Source organism: Salvia hispanica, chromosome 6, assembly GCF_023119035.1.
Source record: "Salvia hispanica cultivar TCC Black 2014 chromosome 6, UniMelb_Shisp_WGS_1.0, whole genome shotgun sequence".
In the NCBI taxonomy this organism is placed as follows: domain Eukaryota; kingdom Viridiplantae; phylum Streptophyta; class Magnoliopsida; order Lamiales; family Lamiaceae; genus Salvia; species Salvia hispanica.
The window spans coordinates 18,739,481-18,756,507 of record NC_062970.1 but is presented as its reverse complement, the minus strand read 5'-3'; positions in this window follow the sequence as shown (position 1 = coordinate 18,756,507).

Here is a 17,027-nt window from a genome sequence, read left to right as displayed (position 1 = left end):
GCAAGTTGTATACTCCTTTCTTTCCAGCTAAGTTAGGGTCGATTTTTGAATATCCAAAAATAGAAAAATAGGTAATAATTTTCACAGATAAATTGAAAATTTACATTTAATTAGAGCCCAGAGGATTGTAATTTAATATCCATGAAATATATTTAGAGAATGTATGTCCAAGTACAAATGGGAATAATTTAGATTTATTATATAAGAGCATAATATTAAAATTGTACTCTCTTTATTCTATAAAAATATGAGTATTTGGAATGATATCAGAATTAATGCATAATTTATATAAAGAAGAGATAAATAGTTAAAGTAGTGTAAATAAATCGTGAGACTCACATTATTATTAGTGTTTAATGGCAAAACTAGCCGGAGCGGGCGGATCTCCTACACCAATTTTCCTACTCCATTTCTAATCCACCTCTCACAATTTAATAAAATAATCTTATAACATGTAAGTGATTGTTAAGTGATGGAGTAGGAAAAGTGGTGTAGGAGATCCGCTCCGAAAACGGGATCCTTCACAGATTTAGGGCATCCTTAACCCCATCCCGGATTTGGGCCGCAAGTCAACCTTGAAGAACAAAAAAAGCCACTTCTACACACTTTAGTTCAAGCTCTGTCTATGCCTTAGTTCAAAACTTCAAATTTCTCAATTCACTTGCTGCGCACTTGGAGATGGAGGATTTTGGCCACTGTGGGTTCTGCCGTTATTTTGGTCATTGTGTAACACCGCTTTGTGAAGGCGAAGAAACAATATTTACTTTGGCTTATTTAGTTTGCTTTCGCTTTCAAGTACTTGTCGGGTTTTTAAGTTTCATAACTCTAGTTCTTGCTTTGATCTACTGGATTCTGTAACCTATTTCTCGCATTATGGAAGTCTATGTTGGTTTTTGTTGGATCTCGCTGAGTTGGATGTTTATTTCTTGCCTTAACTTTCGTTATTGTTTATTGTTAGATGTTCTGAGTTGAGAACCGTTGGTTTGTTGTTGGAGGTTATGGATTTGCATCCTGGAAAACTGGAATTGCCGAATCAGTGGTGGCCTGGTGCTGGGAGTTTCGCGTATCTGATGTTTGCCGTTTACATTTGCATGATTATGGCTATTTACTTTCTGCTTTCGTATCCTTTGGGGTCCATGTAGCGTAGGATCTCGTTAGTTTAGGCTTAAATTTCTATTTTAAGTTAGATCCGGTTGCTCGTTTTCATGGTGTTTAATACTTTGCTTATCTGCTATTCTCGTTTCGATTTCGAAGAAATGTAGGCCGTGATAGGAACTGTGATTCATGAGTCGGGTGATTTTCTCGTATGTAATTTTTACTTTTCCGCATTGTTCTCCGCACTCACAAGATTATACGCTTTGTCTTTTTACTTTTCTCGCATTACTCTTCTGCAGACCGTTAGTTTGGGCGGAAACTTGTCTCTACTTTCTCGCTTTGTCCTCGTCTCGCCAAATTAGAAAGTTCTTCTAGTTAACTTAACTCAAGTATTCTGAACCTTAAAATATCTCGTTTCTCAAAAGTCATGCAAGTTCACACGTTCTCATTCCTTAGAGCCAAGAGGGAGTAAAGTAGTTTTTCCTATCTCTCGCACTCCGTATTTTAAGTTCTCGACCCACAAAATTGCACGGGGCAAAGAACTCTTCCAACACCCCTTTTCCCAAAACATCCTCAAATGCAGTTTCCGCAACACCTTCGTCCCTCGTGGGATCGATCCTTTACTTCCATGTGCTAAGTTGTAGTATAGTGGGTTGAGGTTTTGAAGAAATAGAGTGCATCCAATCCACCCCCGTCTGATGCTTTCATAATCTTCTAGCCTCGAAGTCTAGTCGAATCCTCTCGGACTCCGTTTTAGATCGGTGTGAAATTACACAAACCGTGACCGCACGTGCCAGTAATTTCAAAATGGTATCGCTGCTGGGATGCATGGTGCTACGGTGTTTGTTAATGTTTTGGTGTAAATAGTTTATTTACAATGTTTTCTTTTTGTTTCTTTTTTCAGCTTTATGAACAAAGGAGCTACCGGTTCTTAGACAATGGAACAACTCACCTGGTTGGAGAAGGCCCAGACTAGTTGGCGGGTTCAGGTATTATATTCCAAGCACACCAGACGTGGGCTTACAACATGGGAGAGCCAGCCCACCCGAGTTCTGAGAGCCGATGAGTATCAACTTCGCGGCTACATAACCAAAGTTAGCCTTTAAATGAGGAGGAAAGCTGCCAGAAGGTATGGCCAACGCAGCGACGACGACCCGAGATCGGCTCGCCATCGTCCCATTTAGATGGCGGTGCCCGCCTGTGCTATCGTCATCTAGGCGAGTTCTCAACAAGACATGCGTAACAATTCTATCGGCCAATAAATGGCCGTAGTCCACAAGCTCCAGGATGTCGCAGGCAACACAAGGCCGCTGGCGGGATTCGATGTCGAAGCAATTATCTCTCAGATCGCGACGCCTCGAGCGATATGCGCGAGGGAAATGAAGGGAGAATGTTCCCAAGAAGCTACCCGTAAAGGGCAAATATCAGCCAGGTTACCTCGAGATCCGGAAAGCATATAAAGGACCAAAGCCGAAGGTAAATGATGAAATGCCAAAGCAAGTGCATGAGCGAGGTTGTTATCCACCCGGTCTAGCAAAAAGAAGAAGCAGCTGCAGGATGATATCCACGCCAAGTGATCTGGGAGGACCGTACCTCGAATGGCTGACCCATTTTTTTGCACTGAGCCCGAGGCGGAAATTGAAAAAGAGAAAGAAAGAGAGGCGAAAGAATCCTCTAAGGAAGATCCTACCAATGCAACAAAGAGGGTGAAACCTTTCCTCTACCGAGGATGCCAAGAAGAAAAGAAACCCGGGTGGATTTGGATGGAGATCTTTTGGAAAACCGGAGATCAATCTCCCGTTCCCCGGAGCTTTCAAGCCGCCTCCGTTCAGCAAATTCATTAAGGAGTTCATTGCGGGCAAAGCAAAATTCGATGGAAAGATCGTGATCGGGGAGAATGTATCTCGGTAATTCGAAGAGGATAATGCCGTCGCGTACCGACCTGTGTATGTTTACCTTACCTAATACCATGTGGCGGCCGAGCCGAGCATGCGGCATCTAGGTATGCCTTTATTAATGTGTTACCGCTTGTATATATAAAAACTGTAGGAGCAAGAATGACGATACGAAAGTGGCAGATCCAGTTAGCCGATAGATCATGGCCATCTCCGAAGGAATGTTAGAAAAATGTGATAAGAAAAGTTCAGCGATTTTCCGTAACCCATTACCTATGTGATAAAAATGAGTGACAATGAACTGGCTGAAGTCTAGCGGCGTTCTTTAGGAAGACCATTTTTTTGAGGACCGCTAAGACTATAATTGATGTTTTTGATGACACCATTCAAGTTTAGACTACAATGGGGAGAAATTTACTTCCTTTGTATCGATGCAGTTTATGATGAAACCAATGACGTGGAAAATCTCCCATTTCGTTGATGTCATTAACCCCCGGTCCAGGAGTTTCTTGAGACCGAAACGGGTTGGTAGAACAGCTGATGCCTTCGGAGATGATCGAATCTATGAGAAAAGAAGTTGGCAGGATGGTGAAACAGCTTATTAAGCAGTATTACCCGACGAAGAAATCACAAAGCGCAATCATGGACTGTGGATAAGCAAAAGATCCCCCCGGGTCCAAAGGGATCAAGGCAACCGCCGCATGGGAAAAGCTGCTGCAGTTGGACGAGCTGGTCAAGAAAGGTATGGAGTAAGAACTCCGTTGCCCCCGAAGTACCCTCCAAAGAAAGAATCAAGAACCTTCCTCCGGGTCTGAAGTACGCCCTACCTAGCGTAAGGCTAAACTTGTTCATTATAATCAACAAAATTTTCCTCGACCTAGGAGCAAGAAGTCAAGTTATTGGAAGTGTTGGGGAGGAACCAAAAAGCAATAGGGTGGACTCTAACTGACCTGGAGGGATCAACACGATCTGCATACACCACATCCGTTTGGGCATAGAGCTAAGGCACACCTAGATCTCCAGAGGAAACTCAATCCCAACATGAGAGAAGTCTTAAAGGAAGTATTGAAACGCCTGGGTCCCGGGAATCATATACCCATTCCCGAAGTAGTGAGTGGGCGAGTCCTGCTCACATGGTACGTAAAAATTAGAATACAAAGAAATAATAATGACCCAACGATCCAGCCCACATACATTCACTAGGGTGGAGAATGTGCATAGACTACCGGAAACTCAATGTGGCCACTAAAGGATCATTTCCCATACCCTTCATCGACCAAATGCTGGAAAGGTTGGCGGGAAATCAATACTGTTTTCTGACGGCTACAAAGGGATACTTCCAAATCTATGTCAATCCCAGGATCAGGAGATAACCACATTTTACTCCGCCTCCCTTTGGAACATACGCCTACCGGAGAATGCTCTTTGGGTTTGTGCAACGCACCTGTTACTTCAGCCGATGCATGATGAGCATTTTCTCGGATTTCACTGAGGACCGCATAGAAATATTTATGGATGATTTTACCTGCATATGGAGATTCTTTCGGTATCTGCCCTGTGCACTCGAATGTTGTTTTGGAGAGATGCGGTGTGGAAGAACCCGGTGCTAAACTATGAGAAAATGCCATTTTATGGTCAAGGGAGGGGATAGTACCGGACATGCTGTATCCGAGAGGGGCATCGAGGTAGATCAAGCAAAGGGCGGAGGTAATCTCTAAGCTTCCAGCGCCTCAAACGACCGGCAAATTCCGAGGATTCTTGGGGCATGCAGGTTCTACCGAAGGAGCCCATTAAAGACTTCGCAAAAATCGCCAGCCCTCGGCTGGGCACTTCCCTCCCGAATGATGTGAGCCTGAGTTTGATGATAAGTGTAAAAGTCTTCCACGACTAAAGATCGTCCCTGTCACAGCCCGATAATCCGCGCCTTAACTCGGGATTACCCTTCGCAATAGCATCTAAGTGACTTTGTGGCAAGGCTTTGGGCCAGAGGATCAAGGAAAAGTTATGTCAGATTTTATGCCTGTGGGAAGACTCTCAACCAGCCTGTGGGTAACCAGGACACATTGCCCAAGCAGGCTGGTCATGACTTTATTTGAAAATTCCCAACATATCTACTAGGGTCGAGAAAATAGTGTTCACCGAATTACAACCATTAAATATCTCCTAGCCAAGAAGGAATCCGCCAAGACTAATCAGATGGGTCTTGTTATTGCAAGAGTTCGGATCAAAGTCGTAGATAAGAGGGACCGAGAATAGAGTGGGATGACCACTTAAGCACACTACCTGTATAAGACGAGAAGCCGTACCTGATGCTTTTCCAGAAGAGCATTTGTATTACTTAGGGGGATCCACTAGACCCCACGCATGGGTATATGTAAGCATTAACTCAGCCTCGAGGAGCCGAGAAACGGAAAGGCAAACCGAATGACTATGCCCCGGTTCGTGCATTCGGCGAATTATTTTGTTAATGGGAACTACCCGTCACAAGAAATCACTAGGGCCCAGAGGATGAAAAAATTAAAAGTGAATCCAAGTACTACTTTGGGACACCTCATACTGGAAGATGGGTTCGTATCAAGTGATAAGAAGGTGGTCTGGCGGGGAGTGTGAGATGTGCTAAACCATTGCCATGCACTAGCGTGTGGTGGCCATTTCAGCCCAAGGAAAAACTGCAGAGTTCGATAAATACTTTCGCTGTGCCTTCGCTAAATAGGGATGCTTATGAGTTCTGCCGAATTGCAATAGGTGCCAACTGACCGGAGGGATTTCTATGAGAGATGAGATGCCATTAATTCGATAATGCTCATGAGATCTTTCGATGTTCGCAATGGACTTCAGCTGCCCATTCCCATCATCATATGAAAATACGAATATATTGGTTGTTGTGGATTACGTGTCCAAATGGAGAGGCCAAGGTCACAGCGCCTGCGACGTGAAGGAAGTTTCAAAGTTTCAGCTACCATATTCAACCGACATGGAGTGCCCAGCGACCATCTCACTCACAAGTGGAACTCACTTCCTCAGACAGGGACGATTGGAAGCACCGATGAGAAAATATGGAGTCCACCATCCTGCTATCTACCCGTATCATCCCCTACCAAATGGGCAGGGCTGAAATCTCAAACGAGAGATCAAGAGCATCCTGAGAAGATGGTGAATACCCCGAGGAAGGACTGGAGCAAAGATCTAGATGATGCTCTCCTCGCCTATAGAACCGCTTATGTTGAAGACACCAATAGGAATGTCACCCTACAGATTGGTATTTATAGTGTGCCACCGGCCTGGAGATAGAACACAAAATGTGCAATCTGCATACTCATGCGGAAGTGGTGATGGCCACACATGGCGACGATGTTTATGACACATTAAGACCACGTGTATAATGGCAATGTTTATCGAATATGACTATGTGACATGGCAAGAAGAAGACTTTGAAGATGCGACCATCAAAAAAATAGTTATTAATTTTGATGATACGATGAATCTCAACTTGTGTCTCGAAAAATGGTGCTTACTGGTGGTTCTGGATATCTTGATCGGGAGAATCTCCTTTGGATTCATCAAGTGACGATATTTAGATTTTATGAGCTTCCGTAATTAACTTTTGATCCTAAAGCTGTTAGTGCTATGACCTTCAAGATGATCACATCTCCACCCGTTTTCTTCAAATAATGGAATATTATTCTTGGAATTTTAGTTCACCTCTTTATTTCGCCAAGCTCTTTCTGCGTAAGGGAAATTCTTTTGTGCACATTTTTTCTTTCAAACAATAAGTCGGGTGTTATGATGTTCTCTTCTTCGTTAACGGGTTTGGTCGTGTTAATTTTCCTTAAAAGTTCCAACTAAATTTCCCTTGGAGTTGCCCTCAACAAACCCGTGAATCCATTGATGTGATTTCATTTTTCAGCTGTCAACATGATGTCGTTGAACCATTGTTAGTGCTACTATGAAATTTTTCACACATGCTCTTTTGCATGCTTGAATTATCATTCATTTGCTGTCCTAATTTTCAAATTTTGATCAAAATAATGGAATTTGAGATTTATTGCAGTTTCATCTCTGCTTTCTCTGCTGATCACCCATGTCCTTCTTTTCTTCTGAACTCTGCCAAGTACTCAAGTTTTATAGTTTACTTGGATCCTTCAAAACTATTTAAATTTCGACGATGAGTTAAGTTCAATGGAACTAATCTTGCTTTGTTTCAAACCAATTGTCAATGATGAGATTTGAAAGTGTCGAGCCGTAAATATTATTCTTGTTCCCTTGATTAAGTTTGAGCCTTCCCCATGAAAGACATTTCAGGGTGCTTTTTCAGTTGAAATCGCTTATCCACAGATCATGATCAATTTTCAATTATTGATACTAGACTCAAGTGGAAATATTAAGATGCAGGCTGACATGCATCAACAGAATAGTTCATATGGCCAATCACGCGCGGAAATTTTTACATCAACTAAAAGCATCGACATAACAATAACCAGATGCTAGGATATTCTAACAACTTAATCACTTCCTGCCACAAGTCACAGAAGACTTGAACTTAAATGGGCTAACTTTGAGGAAAGGAAATATGTACACAACATTGATGATCAAGGCATGACTATTAACGTGATAATTGCTTAGAGCCATAAGATGATGGTGTCTTCACCAGCCAAGGACAAGAGAAATCTCTTAACGTGCTCAAACGTAGAAATTGTACTAGGAGAACGGGTTGGCCGCTCACGACCTGCAAGTTATGGCAATGAGAGATACCAACGTAATCCTAGGAATGGACGGTTGGCCGCACTTTACGACGACTCGGCTTAAAGAGAGGCAAATTTCTACAAGCCCGGAAAGAACTCCACGCGCATCGCGGAATCTCGTTGAACCGACGAACTGCTGATAATTCCTGCACTACAGGCTACCGCAATGATGAGAAAGGTGCCACCCGCTATCTCGTCTATCTTCACCACAATGAAAATGATGAAAGAAAAGGAAGATGTCGTCAAGCAGCGGGAATTCGACATTTTTCCCGGGTGTTACCCTCGGACCGCCGCCGGATCGACAATTGGAGTTCACCATCGATCTCGAGCCGGGAGCCGCACCCGTGTCCAAAGCACCATATCGAATGGCGCTCAAGGAGCTGGAGGAACTCAAGATACAACTCCAGGAGCTCATGGACCTAGGTTTTGTTAAAGCAAGGTCTCACATGGGGCGTACCAAGACTCTTCAGGAAGAAGATTGCCTAAGGAGGATGTGTATCAATTATATGGAATTGAACAAATTGACCCTTAAGAACAAGACCCACCGCGAGAATAGATGACTTGTTCGATCAACTTCGAGGAGCAGGCAGCAGTTTTCAAAGATGGACTTGAGGTCCTGAGCATCACCAACTAAGGAGTTCAAGGGAGATTATACCAAGACTGGTGCTGACGTAGATATTGACACTACTAAATTAAGGATGCTGTACGGTCTAACGATACACAAATAGATTCATGACTGATGGAAGTTGGCTTTCCACACATACTTGGATAAATTATCTGGGGTCTATTGATGATACTAGTCAGCTCGAGGAACGCAGTAAGATGCTGGTGAGTATCTACGGAACTCTTCCCATGAAGTACCAAATTTCGGGACGAAATTTCTTTTAAGAGTGGTAGGATGTAACATCCCACTTTTTCGAACCCTAATTTTTGAGACGTGAAAATTTTTGCATTAAATGCTTTTAATGCTATGATATATGTGGATTAAATGATGAGTGATTTATCGCAATATTCTTTGTGACCTAATTGCGATATGGAGTTGAGTTTGAGTTGAATAGTCAAACTTGTTGAATATGTGACGTGGCTATTGAATAGTCAATGTTGTGGAAAATATGACGTGGTCGTGGAATGGTCAAAGTCGGTGGAAAATGTGAAGTGGAGGTGAAATTCGAATATGTAAATATTTTGATGTGGGGTGAAATAATATTGTGGTGAATTATTTTTCCTAAGGGATGAGTGAGAATTAAATAGGAACATTATTTAATTAAGTGGAATTTTCGACCACCCCTATTTATTGGAAAGAAATTATATTTTTCTTGGATTTAATTATTGCTAGGGATAATTATCCAAATTAAATCCAAAGTCCGAATATTCCTTAATTGTTCCATGAAATTTTTGACCCCTATGTTGTTTCTAGGGGGATTTTCGAAAATCCCCTTATTTTATGGGAGAAGGGATTTTTATTATATTAATTGATCCCTTGTTTATTCTCTTCCATAAATAAATTCAAATATCCTAGCATATCTTGCCAAATCTAAGAAGATCTTGCCATATCCTATTTAAATTAGGATTTTAATTAATTCCTTGTAGAGGGAATTGAAATTCACGCCTATTTCATGTTATTGGGGAGATTTATTATTTTTATTCTGCTCCGTGATATTTTATTCTACTCCGTGAAATATTTGAATTAAATCATAGGCTAATTAAATAGCCAAAATTCGAAACCCCCTTATTTTCTCCTAGCAAATCACGCCAACCATAACCACCATATCTCCTCCAAATCTTTATTTATTAATTATTGGATTATACCTTGCACTCTATAAATATAGGAGGAGAATCAAAACCCTAGCATCACAAAATCACGCCCCCACTCTCCCAAAATTTCGATCTCTCCCTCTCCCCACTCTTTCAAATTTTTCTTCTACTTTCTCCATTATTTCTTCATCTTGTGTGAAGAATTGAAGCTGAAATTCAAGAATTCGTTGAAGAATCAAGATCCTACTTTGTTTCTAGCGTTCATTCTATTGAAGAGGTATTTTTTTTATTGTGATCTTTTCTTCCTCTACCGATCAATCGGTGTTCTTGAATCCACATGCATTTAGAATGAGTGAAGGGGAAATTAATTGATGAATGAGATGCACATGTGTGTGTGTGTGTGAAACCGTGTGGGTGTGTGTGATGGTGCATGTGTTTGTGTGTGTGTGTGTGGGTGTGTTTTGAAACACTCATGCGTGGCACGATTTGATGATAAATCTGAAGATGTTGTGCGAATAAAAGCGTTATGATAATCGTACTTTGATTTTAAATGGTGATATTGAAAATAATCGATGGGAAGAAGGGAAACATGGGAACATGCATGATTGTGATCAAAGATTGAGACTTACTTGTGATACATAAATTAAAGGTGATAACTCGCGCTCACGGAGTGATAGCAAGAAGAAGAACATACTTGTGATCTAGGAATCGAGGTGGGCTTTATTCTTAAACTCTCTCTTATGTTGCAAATTTATGAAAGTGGAGCAATAAGGGTGGATTAAACTGTTATGCCATGCCTATGATTATTTTGGATATTGTGTGTGCCTGATGCCTAGTTTGCGAGTGCGCTCCATTAGGCTATAGGGCTATATAAACGAATTCGGGTCTGAGTAGGGCCGCAAACCCTATCAGGCTAGTGTACACGGGAGATCGGGAGCCGTCCTTGCTAGCCGGCCGGTCTCGTGGGCGAAAGTGTGGCCACACTTCATCGCACCATGATATTGTTGATTGATGAGAAAATGGGAGGTATTGTTTGACTGACCAATCCATGAAATATTTTGTGATACTCGATGCTATCTTTTAAATTAAATGCTAAACCTCGAGTTCACTATGGTAAGGGTGAAATAACTATAAAATGTTTTGGCATGAGTCCACTAGGTATGTTTAAAATACTCAGCCCTGCATGTGTTTTCCCTATGTGCAGGTTGAGCGGCGACGGGCGGTCGGTGGTGTTGAGACAGTTGAATCGAATAAAATGGATGTTTGGAACTTTAAGTGTAGTCGTGTCTTCATACATGGCTTCGCTTTCTCTTGGATTGCTTCCGCTGAATATTTGGGAACTTATTATCTTTGGTTGATTCGAACTTATTTCTTTGATTTGGAATATGGTGAAATATTGCGTTGTGTTGGATTTAAAATAAACCCTTGACTTTTGAGCTTAGCCTATGTTATCTATAAAATCTTGATTTTCGTGATTTAGCCGTTGACTTATTGCCTTGATAGTTCATTAAACACTTGGTCAAACCTCTTTAAATGAAACCCTAGTCTACGTTCTTGTTGCCTTTAAGTTCGCCTAAGTAGCAATCGCCGTATTTATTATACCCTAGAAATCCAGGCTGTTACAAAAACCTTCGGGTCAAGGAGTTGCAGGTCGGACAGAAAGTACTCCTTTTTCAGTCAAAACTCAAGCTCATGCCTTACACAATCGTTGGCATTCGAGCGCATGGAGCAGTGGAAATTCAGGGAGTCAAAGCTAACTCTATTCCTTTCCTTGTTAATGGTCATAGAGTGAAGGTGTTTAGGGATAGCTCGGAGTTGTGTGAAGTGGAAGAAATTCCACTCCACACACCTTCCACTATTGCCTAGTAAGCCATGTTTAAATATTCTTCGGGAATTACTGGGTCAGGTAGATAGGGTAAAATTTTCGATCAACTGACTGGACCAGTTAGTTCCGCAGAATATTTAAACATTTAGATGTAAATAACTTGAATAAGTTTTTTTTTTTACGAAAATACAAAAATATATACTTCTAAAACCCAAAAAGATTTTTGAAATTCTGAGCGTCTGAGGAAATACACAAATTTGAAAAGCTTATCTCTTTGAACCAGATGTTCAACAAATTTCATTTTTTTACTAAGTGTTGAGGATTATCCGGTCCGAGGAAAGCGGAGAGAAATTAGGGGGAAGTTAAAAAATTTCGAATTTCAAAAAGCTGGCGAGGCGTACGGTTGCTTGCGTCAGGACGCGACCGTTCGCCTGCAGCCAATCATGTCGTTTTGTTTTATTTTCTTTTCTTTCTCTTTTATTTCTTTTCTTTTATTTTCCTTTTATTTCCTTTTTTTTTTCCCTAAAATAACTTCCCTAAAACTAATTAACTTCCCTCTCCTAAATTAAAATTCCCATAACTCCTAAAACCTAACTTCAAAAAAATTATTTTTTCTCTCTGCAGTACCGAAAGCATACTACCACCACCACCGATCATCTATCACGGCAACCACCGCGACGAACCAAAATGCAGAGGAATCTGATGGCCCACTCAGCCCGCGGGAAGAACCCACCGAAAGAAAGGACCAAAAAGATGGCAATGGAGGCGACGAGTTTGACACCCGCGGCCGAGAAACCACCTTCACCGCCACTAGAAAGAAATCCAGCACCCACACCAGCCGAAGTTCCACCACAGCCCACACCGGCCGAAGTTCAACCACAACCGGACATCTGCCAAAGCAACCCCACCGCCGAAATTATCTCCACTGAGGCGAAATCCGACGACGAGGATCTAGACGAAGAGGAGGTCATACAGGAATTCATGAAGAAATATGGGAAAAAGCCGAAGGCCCAAAACCTTAATCGAAACATCTATAGCACAAGCCTTGACCCCGCACCATGAAAACCCCCAAATCTTACCTGAAACCCTAACCCAAGAAATGAACCCCCCAAACACTATTCCTCAAACAGAAACTGAGCCCCTAGCCGAGTCCTCTGTAGATAAAGAAGAAACTATCGAGGAGGAGGGTGATAGGATGGATACTGAAGAATCTGACAGAGAGGAGGAGGGTGAACGAGTTGAGCAAGTGGAAACATTGGGTGAAGAGACCACTGGGTCGGGGATGAGGGAGAAAAGAGGGAAGGTATAGACAGTGGGGAGGGTGATAAAGCAAGGGAGAACAAGGAAGAGGAAACATGGGGTGTGGATGAGACGAAAGGACAGGATGTGGAGAAGGCTGTAGATGGTGAGAAGGGTAGTGAGGGTAGAGTAGGTGAAGAAGGTGAGACAATTGATGATGAGAAGGCTGAGAAGGAAGGTGGGAGTGTTGATGAGAAAGTTGTTGAGAGGGAGACAGAGGAGGAAGAGAATGCTAATGGGGAGGATGTCGAGAAAAAAAGGAGAAAGAGATGCTGACAGAGAAGGTGCTGAGAAAGAATGTGAGGAGATAGAGACGGACATCGTAGTGGTAGACGACACTACTACTGAGGAGCAAGGGACCCCGACAGATGAGAGGTTGACAAGGAGGCAGTCCCGCCGGAACAGGAAGCAAGAGGATAAGGTAGAGGCAAATAGGGCCAAGAGATTAAGACTGGAGGACACAGAAGAAACAGGGGAAGACATCCCCCAGGTCCAGGAATCTTTGGCGGCCGAGAAGGATATTTCTCCGGAGGCCCTGGAGACGAGATATGAGGCAGAGAGGAAGAGAAAGGGGAAGCATACTGCTAAGCCCCAAAAGAAGAAATCTCGCCCAGCGTCCACCACTGTGATGATTAGCGAGCCGGAGGAGATCCGAGTGCCATTTGCCCATCCGACAGAAGAAAAGGAGGCGGAGATACCTAATGTGGAAGAAAGCCCGTTCGAAACGATGGAGGTCCTAGTAACCAAGAGGTTGTTGGAAGCGATGGTCCAGTTCGAGGACCCCAAGTTGCAGCGAGCATGTGATGGACGCGCCGCGAATGGGAAGTCGGCGAAATCCGGAAAGAAGCTATGCCTCTCGGACCTGAGGGATCTGGGAGTGGAGAAGAAGTTCATCTCCTACTTCAAGAGCATCGGGTTCGAGTGGCTTCTTAACCACAGCGAAGAGGAGGTGCCGGTGGATCTGGCGAAGGAGTTCTTCACATCCTTCAAATTCAAACAAACTACAGATCTCGACGCGGACACAATCTCCTTCCGACTGTTCAATGAAGAGATGGAGATGAGCATCAGGGAGTGGTCACTGAGAATGGGGCTATTCACACCCGAGGAAGAGGAAGAAGGAACCTGGAACGAAAGGGAGATCGGCGCACCAAAGAATACAACAAGCTTTGATGCTGAGGAGGCCTGGAGGATGATTGCCCACAAGAAGGTGGCAAAATTCAAGACGAGCACATCAAAAGGGATGGTGAAGTGGGAGGGGGAGGGAGTTAGTGCAAGTTAGTGTCAAGCATGTGTGTCTGTTTGCTAGGTCTAGGAGTTAGTAGTAAGTCGTTTAGTAGGAAATTCTGTGTTTATGCATAACTGGTAAATAGAAAGCAAAAGCCCCTTAGTGAGAGTAATTGAAGAGTGAGAAGAAAAAAAAAAAAAAAAAAAAAAAAAAAAAAAAAAAAAAAACTCGGAGGTATAAGCTGGACGAAGTCCAGGGAGGTATAAGCTGGACAAAGTCTAGGAGGAAGGAGAAAAAAAATTATAATAACAGTAAAGACAGGGGAACTCTCTGACTCGAGGCATCAGTGGTATAGCAATATAAGAGCGAACGATACTAATATCCCTGGTGAGAAATGAGTGATCGAGCGAATCCAACAGTTAGTGAAGTTAGAGGCTATCTTGACAAACTGACAAGCCGATTAGATAGAGGAAGGGAAGGGGAAGATTCGGAGACTGTAGGTTCTTGGATTGACCTTAAGCTTGTGGGGATGGCTGCTAAAAAATGAACCAGTTTATGCATTTATGTGTCAATATGTTTTAGTATATGTGTTTTTGTCTGTTTTCTTAGTTTAAGTCCTTTAGTGTCTAGGTCTAGTAGTTTGAGTCCTTTTTCTTTTTAGTAGAGTCGGTTAAGGGGAAACCATGCATTGAAACTTGCCTTATTCCTTTTTCTTGTCTTTATACTTGAGGACAAGTATGGTTTAAGTGTGAGCAGTTTGATAAGGCTCGTTTCATGCATTGGTTTTGGGTTAAAATTCTGTGCATTTGGGGCGCTTATCTGTGTTTATGAGTTCAGGTGCGTAGTAATCTGCCGGACCTAGGAGTTGTTGTTACCTGACCTGGCAGATGCAAAAGAGAAGAAATTGAAGTAAAAATCAGACGTCGTCGTTCGAACCTGGGAGAATCAAAAGTTGGCGACAGGAGCAAGAGCAGATTATTTTAAAAGTCTTACTCGAGGGCAAGAGCGTCAAATCACCAGAGGGATACCCTAGGGATCAGAGCCTCACATATATAAAGAGTTCAACCTTGAAGAACAAAAAAGCCACTTCTACACACTTTAGTTCAAGCTCTCGTTCCATGCCTTATTTCAAAACTTCAAATTTCTCAATTAACTTGCTGCGCACTTGGAGATGGAGGATTCTGGCCACCGTGGTTCTCGTCGTTATTTTGCTGCTGTGTAACACCGCCTTGTGAAGGCGAAGAAACAATATTTACTTTGCTTTGTTTAGTTTGCTTTCGGTTTCAAGTACTTGTTGGTTTTTAAGTTTCATAACTCTAGTTCTTGCTTTGATCTACTGGATTCGAACCTATTTCTCGTTATTATGGAAGTCTATGTTGGTTTTTGTTGGATCTCGCTGAGTTGATGCTTATTTCTTGCCTTTTAACTTTCGTTATTGTTTATTGTTAGATGTTCGGAGTTGAGATATGTTGGTTTGTTGTTGGCGGTTATGGATTTGCATCTGTAGGTGTCTGGAATTGTTGAATCGTGGTGTATTTGAGTTAGAGTTTCGCGTATCTGATGTTTGTTGTTTACGTTTGCATGATTATGGCTATTTACTTTCTGTTTCTGCATCCTTTGGGTCCAGTAGCGTAGATCTGTTAGTTTAGGCTTAAATTTCTCGTTTTAAGTTAGATCCGAAGTTGCTCTGTTTTCATGGTGTTTAATACTCTGTTTTATCTGCTATTCTCGTTTGATTCCCGAAGAAGATGAAGTTGTGGGTAGTTAGAACCAGATCTACTTTATGTCAGTACTTTTCTGCATGTACTTTACTTTTCTGCATTGTTCTCCAGACCCTGTCAGTACTATCTGCTTTGTCTTTTTACTTTTCTGCATGCTTTTCCAGACCCTGGTAGTTTAAGGAAACTTGTCTCTACTTTTCGCTTTATACTTGTTTGTCCAAATTAGGAAAGTCCGTCTAGTTAAGTTAACTCCAGTTGTCTTAGAATTTTAAAATATCTCATTTCTCTAGAGTCATGCATGTTCCGTACGTTCTCATTTCTTAGACCCAGTAGGTAGAGTAAAGTTTTTCTGTCTCTCAGACCCAGTAGTTTTAAGTTCTCGACCCACAAAATTGCGTGGCAGCAGCCAACCCCCTTTTTCCAAAACATCCTCAAATGCAATTTCGTAACACCATCGTCCTCGTGGGATCGATCCTTTACTTCCCTGTGCTAGTTGTGGTATAGTGGGTTGAGGTTTTTGAAGAAATAGAGTGCACCCAACGACCCCTTTCTGATAGTTTCATGATCTTCTAGCCTCTGAGACCTAGTCGAATCCTCAGGACCTGTTAGATCGAGTGATATCACACACAGCACGCACTGCACTCCAAAGCTCCTTCACTTCCCCTTAGCTTTCCTCTTTGCCGCCTTTGTGCCCATCGGACGACTTTGAGTATCTGGAGATGAGAGGAAGAAGTCCTCGTCTGTCACGTTGAGGTCGATTGGCGGACCTCCTTCGCTCGAAGTGTATTGTCCGGCGGCGACCTTGGTTCTCTTCGCCGCCGCTTCAGCCCCACCGGTATACTTCGGGCTCTTCTTGACAAGCTTCCAAACGTCGAAGTGCTTGAAGTGCTTCTTCCCGTCAGCGAAGTAATCTGCCTTGGCCTTGTCCACAAGGTCCATCTCGATGTGCCCGCTCGGCCACATCCGGACTACGTTAGTCCACTTGCCATTCCACTTGTTCATCTCCGCCTGGACCCGACCCCAATGCTTGCATAGCTTCACGTAGGTACGCTCGAACGAGCCTTCAGGTCGACCAGCGTTGTACTTCTCTGCAATCCGCATCCAGAACGCTTTCCGCTTTGCTGGTTGCCGACCACAGCGTCCTCGGAGACGTCGACAAAGTTCTTGGCCATCCACAATGTCTCCTGCGGACTATACTTCTTCGGCCCATCCTCATCGGCAACCTTACCCTTGCCCTTGCCCCTCCGTTGAGTGGGCTCCATATCGCTGATCTCGTACTCATCAGTGCTAACTGACGATTCCATGTCCATATTGGTAGGCAGCCCGGGACTAGGCGTTGCATCTGGATCGGGTGTCGGCGGCACTTGCCAGTTGTGGGAGTTTACGAAATCGTTCATCTGGCGTTGGTCGCTGTTAAACCAATCCATAGAACTTAAAATCTATTAACTTAATCCTAGATGAATAATTCTC